The sequence below is a fragment of the Etheostoma cragini genome, chromosome 15 (genome assembly GCF_013103735.1).
Source record: "Etheostoma cragini isolate CJK2018 chromosome 15, CSU_Ecrag_1.0, whole genome shotgun sequence".
NCBI lineage: Eukaryota > Metazoa > Chordata > Actinopteri > Perciformes > Percidae > Etheostoma > Etheostoma cragini.
This window is the reverse complement of record NC_048421.1, coordinates 20,244,659-20,258,362: the sequence shown is the minus strand read 5'-3', so window position 1 is coordinate 20,258,362 and position 13,704 is coordinate 20,244,659. Positions and strand designations below refer to the sequence as shown.

At 41.1% G+C, this 13,704-nt stretch overlaps 1 protein-coding gene across 1 annotated transcript in view; it reads left to right on the top strand.

Annotated features, from left to right (window-relative positions):
* Positions 1-13,704, top strand: part of caskin1 (CASK interacting protein 1) — a 117,567-nt gene that overhangs the window by 43,251 nt on the left and 60,612 nt on the right. The window lies entirely within an intron of this gene.

Genomic DNA, 13,704 nt, shown 5'->3' with positions numbered 1-13,704 from the left:
AAAATCAAGTTTGCCCCACTACATATTAAAAGCTCTACCACTCTTTCTCCATTTCACTTCCGTTTACAGTTCATTAGCATGTAGGCAAGTTGGGCCGAGGCAACTTTATTTCAGCAACTAGGCAATTCAAAGTGTTTTACAGAACAAATTAAAGAGCAGTTAAAACAATTACAGGCATCCATTAAAAAGAATATAAAAACAGCTCAAATAGAATACCACAGGTATGAAATACAATCATAAAAGTTACAATGCGGTGTAACAAATGAACACCAAAAATGTTGATAAATGGTTTGGAAAATAAAATTAAGATAAGGAATAAGACTCCTGAACAACTGTAAGAGATAAATGGCAAAAGCACTAACAGATACTGATGAAAACGTCCAGGTTGGGAGCCTTCATTAGCTGCAAAGTAATACAAATTCATATTATTGTTTAACAACCCAGCAGTAACTCAGGGTATTGCAGTAAAGCCAGCATGCATTAAACGGTTTGTCTCATAATAACTTCATGCTTCCTGTCCCACCTTTTTTTTTGGACTTTCCTTTTTATTAATCTTTCTATAACTCTTTTTTTCTGTCAGGTGGTCTTGCATCCGTTCGGAAAGTGTCTCCTTTCTAATTCAATAATCCACTTCCTGTTTACCTGTGTGTGTGTGTGTGTGTGTGTGTGTGTGTGTGTGTGTGTGTGTGTGTGTGTGTGCAGCTGAGCAAATATGGATCGAGAGCTCAGAACTAATCACCACTTCTCATCCTGTCCTGTGCACTTTGCCAACAAACTGAACCTGCAAGCTGTTGCACCAGCTGTGTGCACGTTCAAGCCTTCTGGAGCTCAGTGTTAACGTAGTCGGGGAGTCTAATTTTCTTTCCACGGATGGCGAAGTCATGACTAGCCTTACTTGGCTTCTGATTGGCCACTCGTGGCCTTTGTTGGTTAGGTTGGTTAAGTTTAGGCTAGAGGAGTGACGTTGGTTAAAGAGCTCCTATTATACTTCTTTTAGCGTATATTTACACTCTGTCGTGATTGATCAACCAAGTCAAGCCACTTGGTGTTCTCAGGCAGCACCTAAATAAGTAGTAAACACACCCACACCAGGCCACTTTGCACACATATATTGTAATTTTTACCCTGTGTAAATTAACCTGTGTAAATTATTTGTGTAAGTTATTTTAGTCTGTTTTTTAACACAATTGTATGTGTATTGTCTGAGTTTGTTTTGCATTGTATGATTGATTGATTCACCCGTTAAAAAAGGGAAAGCAGAAATTGCCGGTGCAGGGAGGCGAGGAGGGCAAGGGGGGGGGTGGTTGGGTGGGAGGATGTAAGGAGGGAGGAAAGGAAAAGGAGGGAAATCAGAGGGGATGGAAGGTATACATGATCTGATAATAGAATAGGTAACATGGGTTGGTTTGTGGGCTTTATGTGGGAGTCAGTTTATCTCACGCACACACACACACACACACACACACACACACACACACACACACACACACACACACACACACACACACACCCTTCCTCCATCCAATGTTTTTTTTTCTACCCTGAGCTTCCCTCTTTTCTCTGAGGCTTCAGATGCGTCAGGATCACACATGTGTGAAGGAGCTTCTCACAGTGTGTGGGTCCTTGCTTGTGTGTGTGTGTGTGTGTGTGTGTGTGTGTGTGGAGAGTTAGCAAGGATATGACATGTGTATTTATAGGTAATGAATTCAGCTGGCTGCCCCTCTGACTTCATCTGGCACACTCTGAACAGTACCCATCTGTGTGTGTATGCTTGAGTGTGTGTGAGTGTTTTTGCGTGTGTGTGTGTTCATGCACTTTATCGTGTGTACTTGCTGCATGCACTCTTTGCTCGTGCATGAGTTTGTGGAGTTTATATGTTTGACACTGCATGCACGTGGGGTTCCATTGCTAGGTTTATGTGTTGCAATCATAGACTGTAATAACAGTCTATGATTGCAGTGCATCCATCATGCAACGTCGTCTGGTCTGACAGCATGCAGTTATTGGCTGTTGCTTTCCCATAATGCAGCTGTCAATCAATGTAATTGTCCCATGGAGACCCTCTGAATGACATAAATGGTCTGGGGCTCCATTACGTAGCAAGAGAGAGAGAGAGAGATGTTAAATAGGCAGTGTGGTCATCAATTCTAATCTAATTTAATCTAATCCAGTTCTAATCTCTAGTTAATTCATTCTATAAGAAATGAAAGTCGGTTTCTCGCAAAAACAATTGAGAAACAGCCAGTAAAATGATCCCAACTGTTCCTGGCTAACGCCGCAATGCTAACCCTGCTAACTGCTAACGTTGCCGGAGGACCAGGAAAGCGTGATTTATTTTAGGCCAAGAGGGGGGGCTGTTAATCTGGAAGAGAGGACCGTGAGTTTGCAGTGTTTATAGCAATTGTCGCCGTTATTCTATGCCAATAAAGCTTGTTCGGTCAGGTGGAGAGGACAGTGAGGTTATGGTGTCTTTAGCGGTTTCTACTGTAATTCTAAGCCGAAAAAGTGCATCTGTCAGATGGGTACCGAGCTCCGCAGTCAGTATCTGACGTTAGCTACTCCGCTGTGCTGTGAAGTAATGTCTGGCTGGTGAGACAAGCGCCGAGCAGCATTGTTGTGGTTGCTGCGATCTCAGCCTGGCGACCTCCGTAAACTTTGAGTCTGGGGAGGAGGGGCCGGGGGAGACAAATTTGTACTGCATTAACTATTTTAAAATATTTAAAATTATTGCACCTTAAACTTTATATTGTTATTTATGCTGCATCTCAGGTGTTGTTATGGAGTAATCCAAAAAGTAATTTCAGGAGTGAGTAATGTAGCAAGTAGAGCTGGGCAGCGATTACAATTTTTAATCGCGATTAATCGCATAATGAAATAATGAATTCAAAAGTAGTGTATATTGTGCAATTTTTTTTTTAAAGGTTCTGCCATATGAACAAAAGTGCCGTAACATTTTTTCTACAAAAACTTACCAGCATTTTGTTTATAAAGTAGCAGTTAAATAAAATATTTAGTGTACGTCTCAACTTAAACATGATGTATTCATCATGTCCAGAGATGAATTCCATCTGATTGGAACGTGTTGCATAAGCCACTCCTTCTTATGTACACGTTGATCTGTTGTTGCTCTAACTCTGCAGCCCTTGCTGGACTGGGTTTAGAGTACCCCACAACTTTTCTGCACTTCGCAAGGACACTGTCAAACGTGCTGTTAAGCAGAGACAATGAGGGACACTGTCCAACGCGCTGTTAAGCAGAGGCACTGTGACAGAACGCTGGAGACCGTGCGCAAAGCAGGGGACATGATCAGAAGGCAGAAGGCTCGCAGCAGCGATCAGATTCCGTATCTATTCGTACTATCTGGGCTAACTGCGGTGACTTTATTTGACACATTCCACTGCTGTGCAACTTCAATAAAGTGTCCCGCGCGCACATGTTGTAGCCTGGTCGCTTTTGCAGTCCTCTCCTTTTCAGACCACTAGTTTATTCTCCTTGTGATGGTGCATCTTGAGGGAATCTCATACCTGCTGTTGTTGTTGCAATTCTCAGACCGATGTCCTCTACTGGGCCTGCAGTCTGTAGCTGTCCACGTTGCTATGGCATTTGTTAGCTTCTCTTGCCTTTATTTATCTCTACTTACCCACACGCTGCATCTAACGTAGTCTGCCGAAGCCTCGCACCAATGTGTGTTTCTTTGCTATTGTAATGTAATTTCTGGTATCAACTGTCAAGGTGATATTTCAGACTGGAAGTACTCCGGTGATAAGAAAATTCAACTTTATTTACAAAGCATGTGAGCAACAAACTTTTACAATACTAAAGAAATAATAAAAACTGCGTTAACGCGCAATAAAGAAATTCTCGCCCTTAATTAATTAATGAGTTAACGCAATAATAACGCGTTAACTTGCCCAGCCCTAGTAGTAAGTAAGGCATTATTTTTTTAAGTTACTAGTAATGTGTAATCTAATACTTTTGTTCAGTAACCTTCCCAACTCTGGTCATGTAATACAGAGATCTTCAACAGGGGGTCCATAACCCCTCAGGGGTCCTCAGAGCTATTGCGGTGGGAGCAAATTATTGTTTGATTATTATTTGAAAGTTGTTCTTTTTTTCAAAAATGAAAGTATGTCTAAAAATATACATCAACATATATCCAACACATTATAAGCAAAGATGAATTGGCTTATTTGTCGAAAAAACTAAAACACATTTGATTACACAACACTGATGATACTTACTAAGTAATATAGCCAATAGGCATCCATCCACAGATACAGTTCATCTTACACTGGGCCTTCCACATGGGTGTTTAAAATTAAAACATGATGTTTAAGTAATATACAGTATGAATATCCATCCATCCATATTCAGCCATCTGGCCCAGTTTATTTTGCTGCAATTATTTTTTATACAATGTATTTAGTAGGGGTCCCTGCTCTGTTTCTCTTTCAGCTAAGGGGTCCTTGGCCTCAAAAACGTTGAAGAACCATGATGTAATATATCAACCCTCTGTGGATGTATCCCAGACATTTTTTATTTAAAAGCCTATAACATTTTAAATACTATCAGTCACTGCTATGTTTGATAAATGAGATGTACAGACCTGTGCACGGCAGTACTCCATTATAGATCATCTCATTACTCTACAGGAGGGACAAGGTACTCCACAAATCAATGCACAATTATGAGAATACATTTGTTTGTTTTTTGCAGCATTTAAGAAGTAATCTGTGACAGAAACCCAAATTAGAACCTCTCTTTTGTACCATGAATGCTGGCGTTTATCCCTGCTGTCTCAGTGCTTTGGATTGTGTTTTCCCAGCTTTGATTATAGTTGCACTGCCTTCTGTTTTAATGGCTTAGTGCTCCCTTTTGCTTTGCTTTGAATTACACAATTAGTGTGTTTACTACTCGCGTCCTATATGGGTCGGCGGCGGGGAGAGCTGGTCTATACTTACAGTAATTAATGAGTGAACTGTGGTAATGAACTGAAGCTATGTGACCACATTGAGCTCAGCTGATCTGGGTATCCGGGCGTCAGCTGCATGTCTGAGCAGCGGAGTCTCCATGAAGTCTCCATGTTCAGAGGGAGTCTCTCTGGAGGAAGCAGTTGCTGTTTCCCACAGACGCTCACACCGTCAGCGCACTCATTACAGCGGTGTGAATAGTGTGTGTGTGTGTGTGTGTGTGTGTGTGTGTGTGTGAGAGTGTGATTTTGAATCCTCGTGCTTTCGGTGCGTGAACAGCACATTTCTCCATGTGTAGGAAGAGCTAGAAGATGCTTGTTGCCTAGCAACCACCTCTATGCAACCCAGTGATACCTAGTTGTATGTGTGGGTGTGTGTATGTGTATGTGTGTGTGTGTGTAGGAAGGGAAACAGAGAACACAGCATGGCTGCAGCCTGAGGTGTTGCAGCACATCATGAAATCAGTATTTTCCCAGAGTTCTGCTGCGGCAGGCAACACTATGGTGAAGTCATTCAGTGTGTGTGTGTGTGTGTGTGTGTGTGTGTGTTGGGTGTGTGCTCTGTGCAATGTGGTGTGTTCATCTGCAGGAAATGTTGTCCATGCATCTGTGTGTTTAATGCAACTATTTAGGTGAAGCCGTTTACTATAAAGTTGCTTTTTTTATAGTGTTATTATATATAAAGCCTGTACACAACCAGAGTGCACCCACCCTGGTTCTTTCACCTATGTTTCTGGATTAGATCTCTTAGATTAGATCTCTTGGATTAGATTTCTTTACAGATCTGTGTGAGCGTGTTCAATTCCAAGCATAGCTCCATCCAGCTTTAATCTGACTGGAGATCTAATTAGCCAGAAAACATCTGTGGTCATTTGGGTGTTAAGGCCTTTTGCATCAATTCTGCACACAAAGAAATGCACTGACCTCTAACACAACCGGTAGAGCCTGCGCCCCATGTAGGTTAAGTCCTTGGCAGGGGTCTAGGTTCAGATCCAGCCCGCTGCCCTTTGCTGTGTGCCATTCCTGTCATTCTCCAGCTAAAATGGAACAAATAGCCCTGAAAAAACATGTGGGCTTTTGCTCCAGATTTTTGGAAGCAGAAGAAGGAGTTGAGTTTGGGGGAGGGGTGTGTTGGAGAGGCCCAGGTGTCCTGATTTTGTCCGGGTGGGGGCCCACAGTGTCAGGCACAGGGATAGTCTGATGTTATGCTGGATGAGTTCCAGAATTCAGATCAGACCCATCTGAGGCTACATTTACATTGCTGCGTTTCGGCTTGCATTCTCACTCCTCTGGCGTTTCCGGAGCCATTTGAAAACACTTCTGACCTGTTTTGGTTTGGAATCTCCGGGGTCAGACAGAGACCTTGGGCATCACCAACCCCAACGCCAATGTTTCGCTGCCTGTTTGGGTCATGACGTCTCATTCTCTGACAGTGCTGATTCATTTTTGCGACAAGACTGAAGCGTGGTGTCGCGACGTCATACATCCTTGGTCAATGCTCGACGCCCCTGACTTGCAGCTGATTGGACGAACGTGTCATGCGGGTTGCTCGAGAATAACAAACCTCTCGTATGGAATACAACTTTTTACATTTTACAAAAATACAGTAGTTCACTGAGATGTGTTTCGGAAAACATTTTAAAACAAGAAAACAAGAGTTATAGACTCTTGATAGAGATAGAGCAGGTCTAGACCACACTCTATAATTTACAAGAGCCTAACAGTTCTAATAGTTCCCTCCAGAGCAAGCAACTATTGCGACAGTGGCAAGGGAAAAACTCCCTTGAAGAAACCTGGGACAGACCCAGGCTCTTGGTGGGCGGTGTCAGACGGGCCGCTTGGGGTTGAAATGAAGAGTGGCAATAACAGTCACAGTAAAAGATAGTAGTGGCTTTGTTAACACCACAGGATAAGAAATAACATAGTCTTATAGTCTCTGCATTACATTAGTGAGAGGGAAAAAACTGTCTTATATTCCAAAAATATCATGTTATTTCTACATTACACCACTTATCCCAAGCCTTGGTGCTGAGCAGCACGCCCCGTTTCCATTTGAGCGTCAGTTACTTGGATGGAAACAGCAACAGATGTGGAGCTAACACCGAAATTACCACGGCTACACCATTCTTGGCTGGGCTCGCACTTTGGCGGGACACTGAGTTCCAGTACTGCTGCACATTTGATCCACCAACCCACTTTTTAAGAAGCTCTGCATGTTTTCTGATAGTTAGCTCACATCTGTCATCGAAACCTTTGACTGGCTTTAACTGAGATGTTATTGGTTGGCTTTATTTATCGAGTCATACAAAAGAATCAAAACTGAGAAGGTTTGTTACAGGTAAGCTCTATAATATGTGTTTAAATGTGTAAAACTCTAATTGTAAAAGATTACATTCAAACTGTATTTCTGTCAGTAGTTATTTCAATCCTTTAATCTTGTTTAAATTAATAAAAATATTAAAGACTGTGACAGTTAGAGCAAGGCTTCTGTCTTTCGGATAATTGCGTCATACGCTTGCCGATGAAATTATCAAAACGCTCTTACGCTCAGCTCGTAAAAATGAGCATCTCAAAAACTGAAAATATCGACGTAGTTCAAATCACTCAGGGAGTGTTAAGAAATATTTTGTTCATGTTTCTACATTTATAAATCTTTTGGATCCATATGTTTCGTGTGTCAGTTAAGTAAAATGTGATGCTTTAATTATTATGGTTTATGGACTTGTATGACCTTTTTTCTTGGGTTGTACAGATTTCAGGAATATCAAGCAATCAAAGATATTCCAAAAAATGAAATCACTATAAGCAAAAATACCTATTTTGGCACTGACCAACCATTTTTATTAAGTGCTCCTTATTGGCTGATGCCAATAAGTCCATGGATCAAGTTACATTTTTGGCTAATGAGTCTGCACAATTCATTTTAGATTAATTTACTCTTCTTGGCATTTGCTCAGGAGACTTGTAACAAACTCATTTAGTCAATTGGCATCTTTTATCGTGTGTCTGTGTGTGTGTGTGTGTGTGTGTGTGTGTACGCATGCTACCTGCTCAGGATGCTCAGTCCAGGAAGTGTTCATGAGGAGGGAGGAGGCAGAGAGGGTCACTGAGGATCAAAGAGCTCCTGCAGTTACCATGCCGACATACACACACACACAGGCACACATTGTTTATCTCTCCAGTAGTATTTATACACAGATACATTATTAATGTTAATTATTTACACTGAGACATCAGAGTGACGTACATGTTCACAAATCACTGGACTGTGTGTGTACACATTCATGACGCAGCACTGTGTGTGAATGTGTGCAGGCTGATTTACCGAGTGTGTACATCTGGCAGGCAGTGACAGTGTTGGCACAGCCTTTTATGATGTCAGAAAATGAAGAGGGAAGTCACGAGTGCATCGAGTCAAAGCAAACCAGTATTCTATGCACGGACACACACACACGCGCAGCTTAACTGGATCTAAATTAGCTGATTGTGTTCACATCTGCATGTAACTTTCACATGTGTGTTCATGGAGTTATGAAGTGGGAGGGGTTATTTAGAGGCCCAGGGCACAAAGATAATCTCCTCTTCAAATAATTGGTTGAACTGCTTATCAGTCAAAACAACCACCTTATCAACTAATACACATGGGCAATTTGTCTGGAGAAAAAGAGGGGGGGGGGGGGGGGGGGGGGGGGGGGGGGGGGGGGGGGGGGGTTGATCATGTGCAACAAAACAGAACATGCAGGAATTAAATCCCCCTTCCAATACCATGGATATATTGCCACGCCGCAATAAAATAGCACAACGTGGTGTCACCGTAAGACAAACAGCTGGCCTGGGTGAAAATCTTTTGTTTCGGCCGGGAAGTGAACTTTGCTCTTTGGCCAAAACAAAAGAAGCTTCACCCATGAAACGTGTATCCATTCCTCGGGAGTGTTTTAATCCAAACCACAATCTTTTTTTAAAAATTAGGGGTTTTGGCAAAATTCAACTACCACAAACCCTGAAATGATTGTCACGGTGGGGTAGATTTTGTCCCCACGGTGATACAGGCTGGGATACATGGACCAGAAAGGGGGAAATCCAACGCACCCCCCTCCGGCAGACCGCACCCTGCATGAACAGGAAGACCGGATAACTAATAACTACCAACCAGTTAAAGTCAATACCAAATAAACCAGTGGAAAATATAGAGCTCGACGGGGTTTCACCAAACATATTGTAGGCCTACAGGCAGGCTGCACACACTCACATGCTAACAGTGCATTCTCGAATTGGTTTATGTAGAGATTATCGGCCCTGGACGATCATCGGGCTGTTTTTTTTGGCAGTTTGCAGATCATCTGTATCAGTGTTTTATTTGCCTGATAACCCATGAAGTTAATTAATTAAAAGTGTGCTACTTTGGCTACAGCTCGGTGTGTGTCCCTCTGCTTCCGTTTCACTCACCACTGAGTCTGACTTAATGGAGTTTATAACATACCAAAATCTTAATTTTGACCTAAAGATGTTCATTTTCACTGTAAACGCAAAATATAGTGTAATAGTATCAAAAGCCGGTTCCAATTATCGGCTTTTGGTTTCATTAACTACTACTATTAGGTATCAGTATCGGGCGATCCCTAATTAAAAACAACAAAGCAATAACTGACATTCCTAATAAAGGATAAATACATTAAGACCTGCTACAAGGCCTGCCAATGTAGTTTAGGTGTTCTGATGGGAGGAACAGAGAGGGGAGACAGTTTCATGAGGGAGAAAAGAAATGCCATGACCTTTCTCATTTGCAAACTAGAGGCAAGAACGGCAGGAGAAGAAAGGAGGGAATAAAAATTGTGGAGAGGTGAAGAAAAAAGTCAGAGGAGGGTAAATGGGGACAAATCAATCAGGGCCAATGCAACAGGTCTACGTTCAGAGAGCACTCCAGACTCCAGCGCAGTATTTTCCATCCTCACTGCCAGGGAAAGAGAGGGAGACAGGGAGGGAAAAGACATTTGGAGAGACAGGAGAAAGACATAAAGAGCTAAGGCTATATAACGGGGCTAAGGAATCTTCCTTTTCCGTCCTTTCGCTTTATTTCCTTCCATTTCCACTCTTTAAAGTAAATGTAAACCATGTGATGGAACCAAATACACTCCCTTGATAAAAAATGTGTGTGTACCACAGACTCAGTCTAGATATTATGTAACAGCACAGCATATTAAGAAAAGCAGTGACACTGTTCTCTTTTCCCCTCCCATGAGGATAAAGTCAGCCCATTTTTGCCAGGGGTAAGAAAACAGAGAATCAGCAGACTGCAAACATCTCCCCCTTTACCTCCACTGCCTCTATCTCTCTATCTCATATTTGGAATATGGATATATGAAACCTTTTCCAACATGCACATTTAGACACGCATAGACGCTGCAATTAAAAACTCAACATGTCTTTCAGCCCTCCCTGACCTTTGACCTTAACCAAGACATTTTAACAGGAAACATGAAAACATTAACATGAAAACAGCTGATAGCTTAGGAACGGTACAACTGAAAATGTAAGTGGTTTTGAAACTGTGACTTTTTCAGATACCGATATACCTTGAAACACATTACAATGTCACTAATGTAAAGAGCCTTAGTGAAACAGGACCTGTTCCAGAAGTAAGAAAACCTCATTTGAAAATCAGACATTTGTAATAATGCATATGACTAAACATCCAGCCAGGTACAGTGGTGTGAAAAAGTGTTTGCACCCTTCCTCATTTCCTGTTCCTTTGCATGTTTGTCACACTTAAGTGTTTTGGAACACTTAAGTGTGAATCAAGTGAAGTGGAATCACTTTTTCACACAGGGCCATGATGGATAGGATTTTTTTTCACCTTTAATAATAAACACCTTCATTTACAAATTGCATTTTGTGTTTACTTGTGTTGTCCTTGACTATTGTTTAAATTGGTTTGATGTTCTGAAACACTTAAGTGGGACAAACATGCAAAGGAACAGGAAATGAGGAAGGGGGCAAACACTTTTTCACACCACTGTACATAAAATCACTCAACAGGATGTCATGCAGTATGTTTTATTTGTCTAGACAGGGATGGGCATTTTTAGCCACGCTGACAGCCTGGCTCTTGGGATGGCATTGGTCTGTTGGTGGGCCAGTCACGTTGCCCTCAGGATGAACTGTAGTAACTAAATAAATATCCCGGGACCTGTAGGCTTTTGTTTAAAGGAAACATATCATGCTCATTTTCAGGATCAAACTTGTATTTTGGGGTTCTACTAGAACATGTTTACATGACTTTAAGAATTAAGAATTTTAAGAATATATTTAAGAAGACTTTTCCATGATATTTATCATTGTTGTTTTTGATCTTCCTGTTGTTAGTGGCCTTTAGCAACTAAATCAGACAGGCTGTAATAACAGCAGGATCAAGGTGCATTCAGACTTTTTTTAGACAGAGTAGTTTTTAGCAAGAGTTTGGAAAATTAAGTAAGAAGAGAGTATCGGTGGATGAGGAAGAAACCGAGCTATGATGTCAAGTAAATGCACTGCTGGGCTAGTAAAGTATGGCTTTTTACATGCTAAGAAATAAATGTTGTCTTCCCATGTTGCAAAGGTTTCATCGTCCAAGTAAAAAAGATGCTGTGTGTAGTAGATGCTCATTTATCTTACAATATGGATGGTAAACCTCAGGAGCACATTACAATCGAAAGACCAAGGCAGCTAGCCCAGAGAAGCTCTCTGAACTCTATAGTAGTAATAGTACTAGTACTCTTTAGTAGTTTAAAAAAAAGAATACTATCTTAACCCGAGGTCCATTCTGTAGCTTTTTCTGAAACTTTCATCCCATTTCAACATCAACACCCGAGCGAAGCCCCTCCTCTGGAGAAGACAGTATGATGTGAAGATGACTAGTAAATCGACCTTTTTTTGTTAAATCAACCATGATGCTTTATATATTCCTTACCCTTATTAATCTGTACATTAAACGTATCGAATATATCTGCTGCTCATTTATCAATTATCGAAAATGCACATTATATCTTCATAGTCTTATATCTTTCTTGTTCATTTGTTTATGTCCCATGATATTCAAAACATTTCATTATGAACATATTGCATGTGTCAACATACTGTGTGAGTGGCTGTTACTGTTTGATCCTGTTGCCACAATCCATCATTTGCTGTATTTGATGCTCAGTCTTACCCTCTGCTTTCAGTCTGTATATATTTTTTGCTTTATCATATCTTGGAAGGCAGTATGCCAACATCCCCACGGGTGCAACCATTTTAATTGACTTCATGAGAACACATTTTTATTTCTAAGTTTTTTAGAGATTGCTCGCCTCCAGCATTTTCAGAGAAGCTTTGCTTCTGTGGGAAAGTTTGTTTTCAGATTTCCACAAAACAGTTTGAAGCCAAAATGAATATTGACATGCATGGATGTCAACTGGTGAGGCTTTTTGTCTCATACTGTAATTTATCATATTTTCCATTTTACGCTGCAGATACTGTCCCCGCTGCAGGCATGTCTAGGCTGGTAAAAGGCATATAAGGACATAAATATGGGTGCTGTCAGATGCTTTGGCAGTGGCTCCAATAGGCTTACAGTCAGTGATGTGCTCAACATTTCAGCAACTGTGTATGAAGTAGAAAGGGAGAGACTGATGCTTTATGTGTGTTTTTGAACGTGTGTGTACTCTTTATCAGTGCATTTAGGCATGCATGTCATTATTTTATTTGGACATGAATGTATTTATGAGTTCCCACAGTATCTGTTTGTGTGTGTGTGTGTGTGTGTGTGTGTGTGTGTGTGTGTGTGTATGTATGTGTGTGTGTGTGTGTGTGTGTGTTTGTGTGTGTGTTTCTATCCAATGTGGCTGCAGCTATGTGTGTTGGAGTGTGTTTTTCAGATGGCTGGCTTCATCATAACCATGGTTTCACTGTTTGTTTAAAGTGTCTGCTACTATGTTGCCATCCATCATCTCTGAGCAACAAACACAGACACACACAAGCACACACACACACACACACACACACACACACATACACACACACAAAGTCACGGACACATGCAATAACAAAACTTTAACTCAGTTTGCCTTAAAAACCAGGTGTGTGTGTGGTGTGTGTCTGTCTGTTGAGTCAACATCAACATATTCACTTTTCCCTGCACATAGGACTGTTTGTTGGTTTGAACAAATGAACGGCTCATACAGCATAACAGTTACATTGCATGTTGTAGCATTTAAATGTAGGAGCCCTTACTAACCATACTTATACCTTCTTCTTATACCTATTTCCATGTTTTCTACACGAATCATCAGCTGGTGAGGAGGCTGACTTGTTGACTGGACATGTAACACAATCAGAGATGGCAAAAGTACTCACTATCCAACTTACTTAGTAGAAGTACAGATACTTGTGTTAAAAAATACTCTGGTAAAAGTTGAAGGACTGATTAACTTCTTTACTCAAGTAAAAGTACAGGCTTGGAAATTTACTTAAACTATAAAAGTAAAAGTAGCCTTGTGAATGACAAGCATTTTTTATGCAAAGCTACCTGGAGCACACAAATGTTCCTAGAGTACACACTGAGGAACTTCAGTGGACATGGAGAACACAGTCTTTATATGGCAATGGCTACATTTTACCTGAATTTCTGCCAATAGGCTAAAACTTAACATACAGTGGGTACGGAAAGTATTCAGACCCCTTTAAATTTTTCACTCTTTGTTTCATTGCAGCCATTTTCC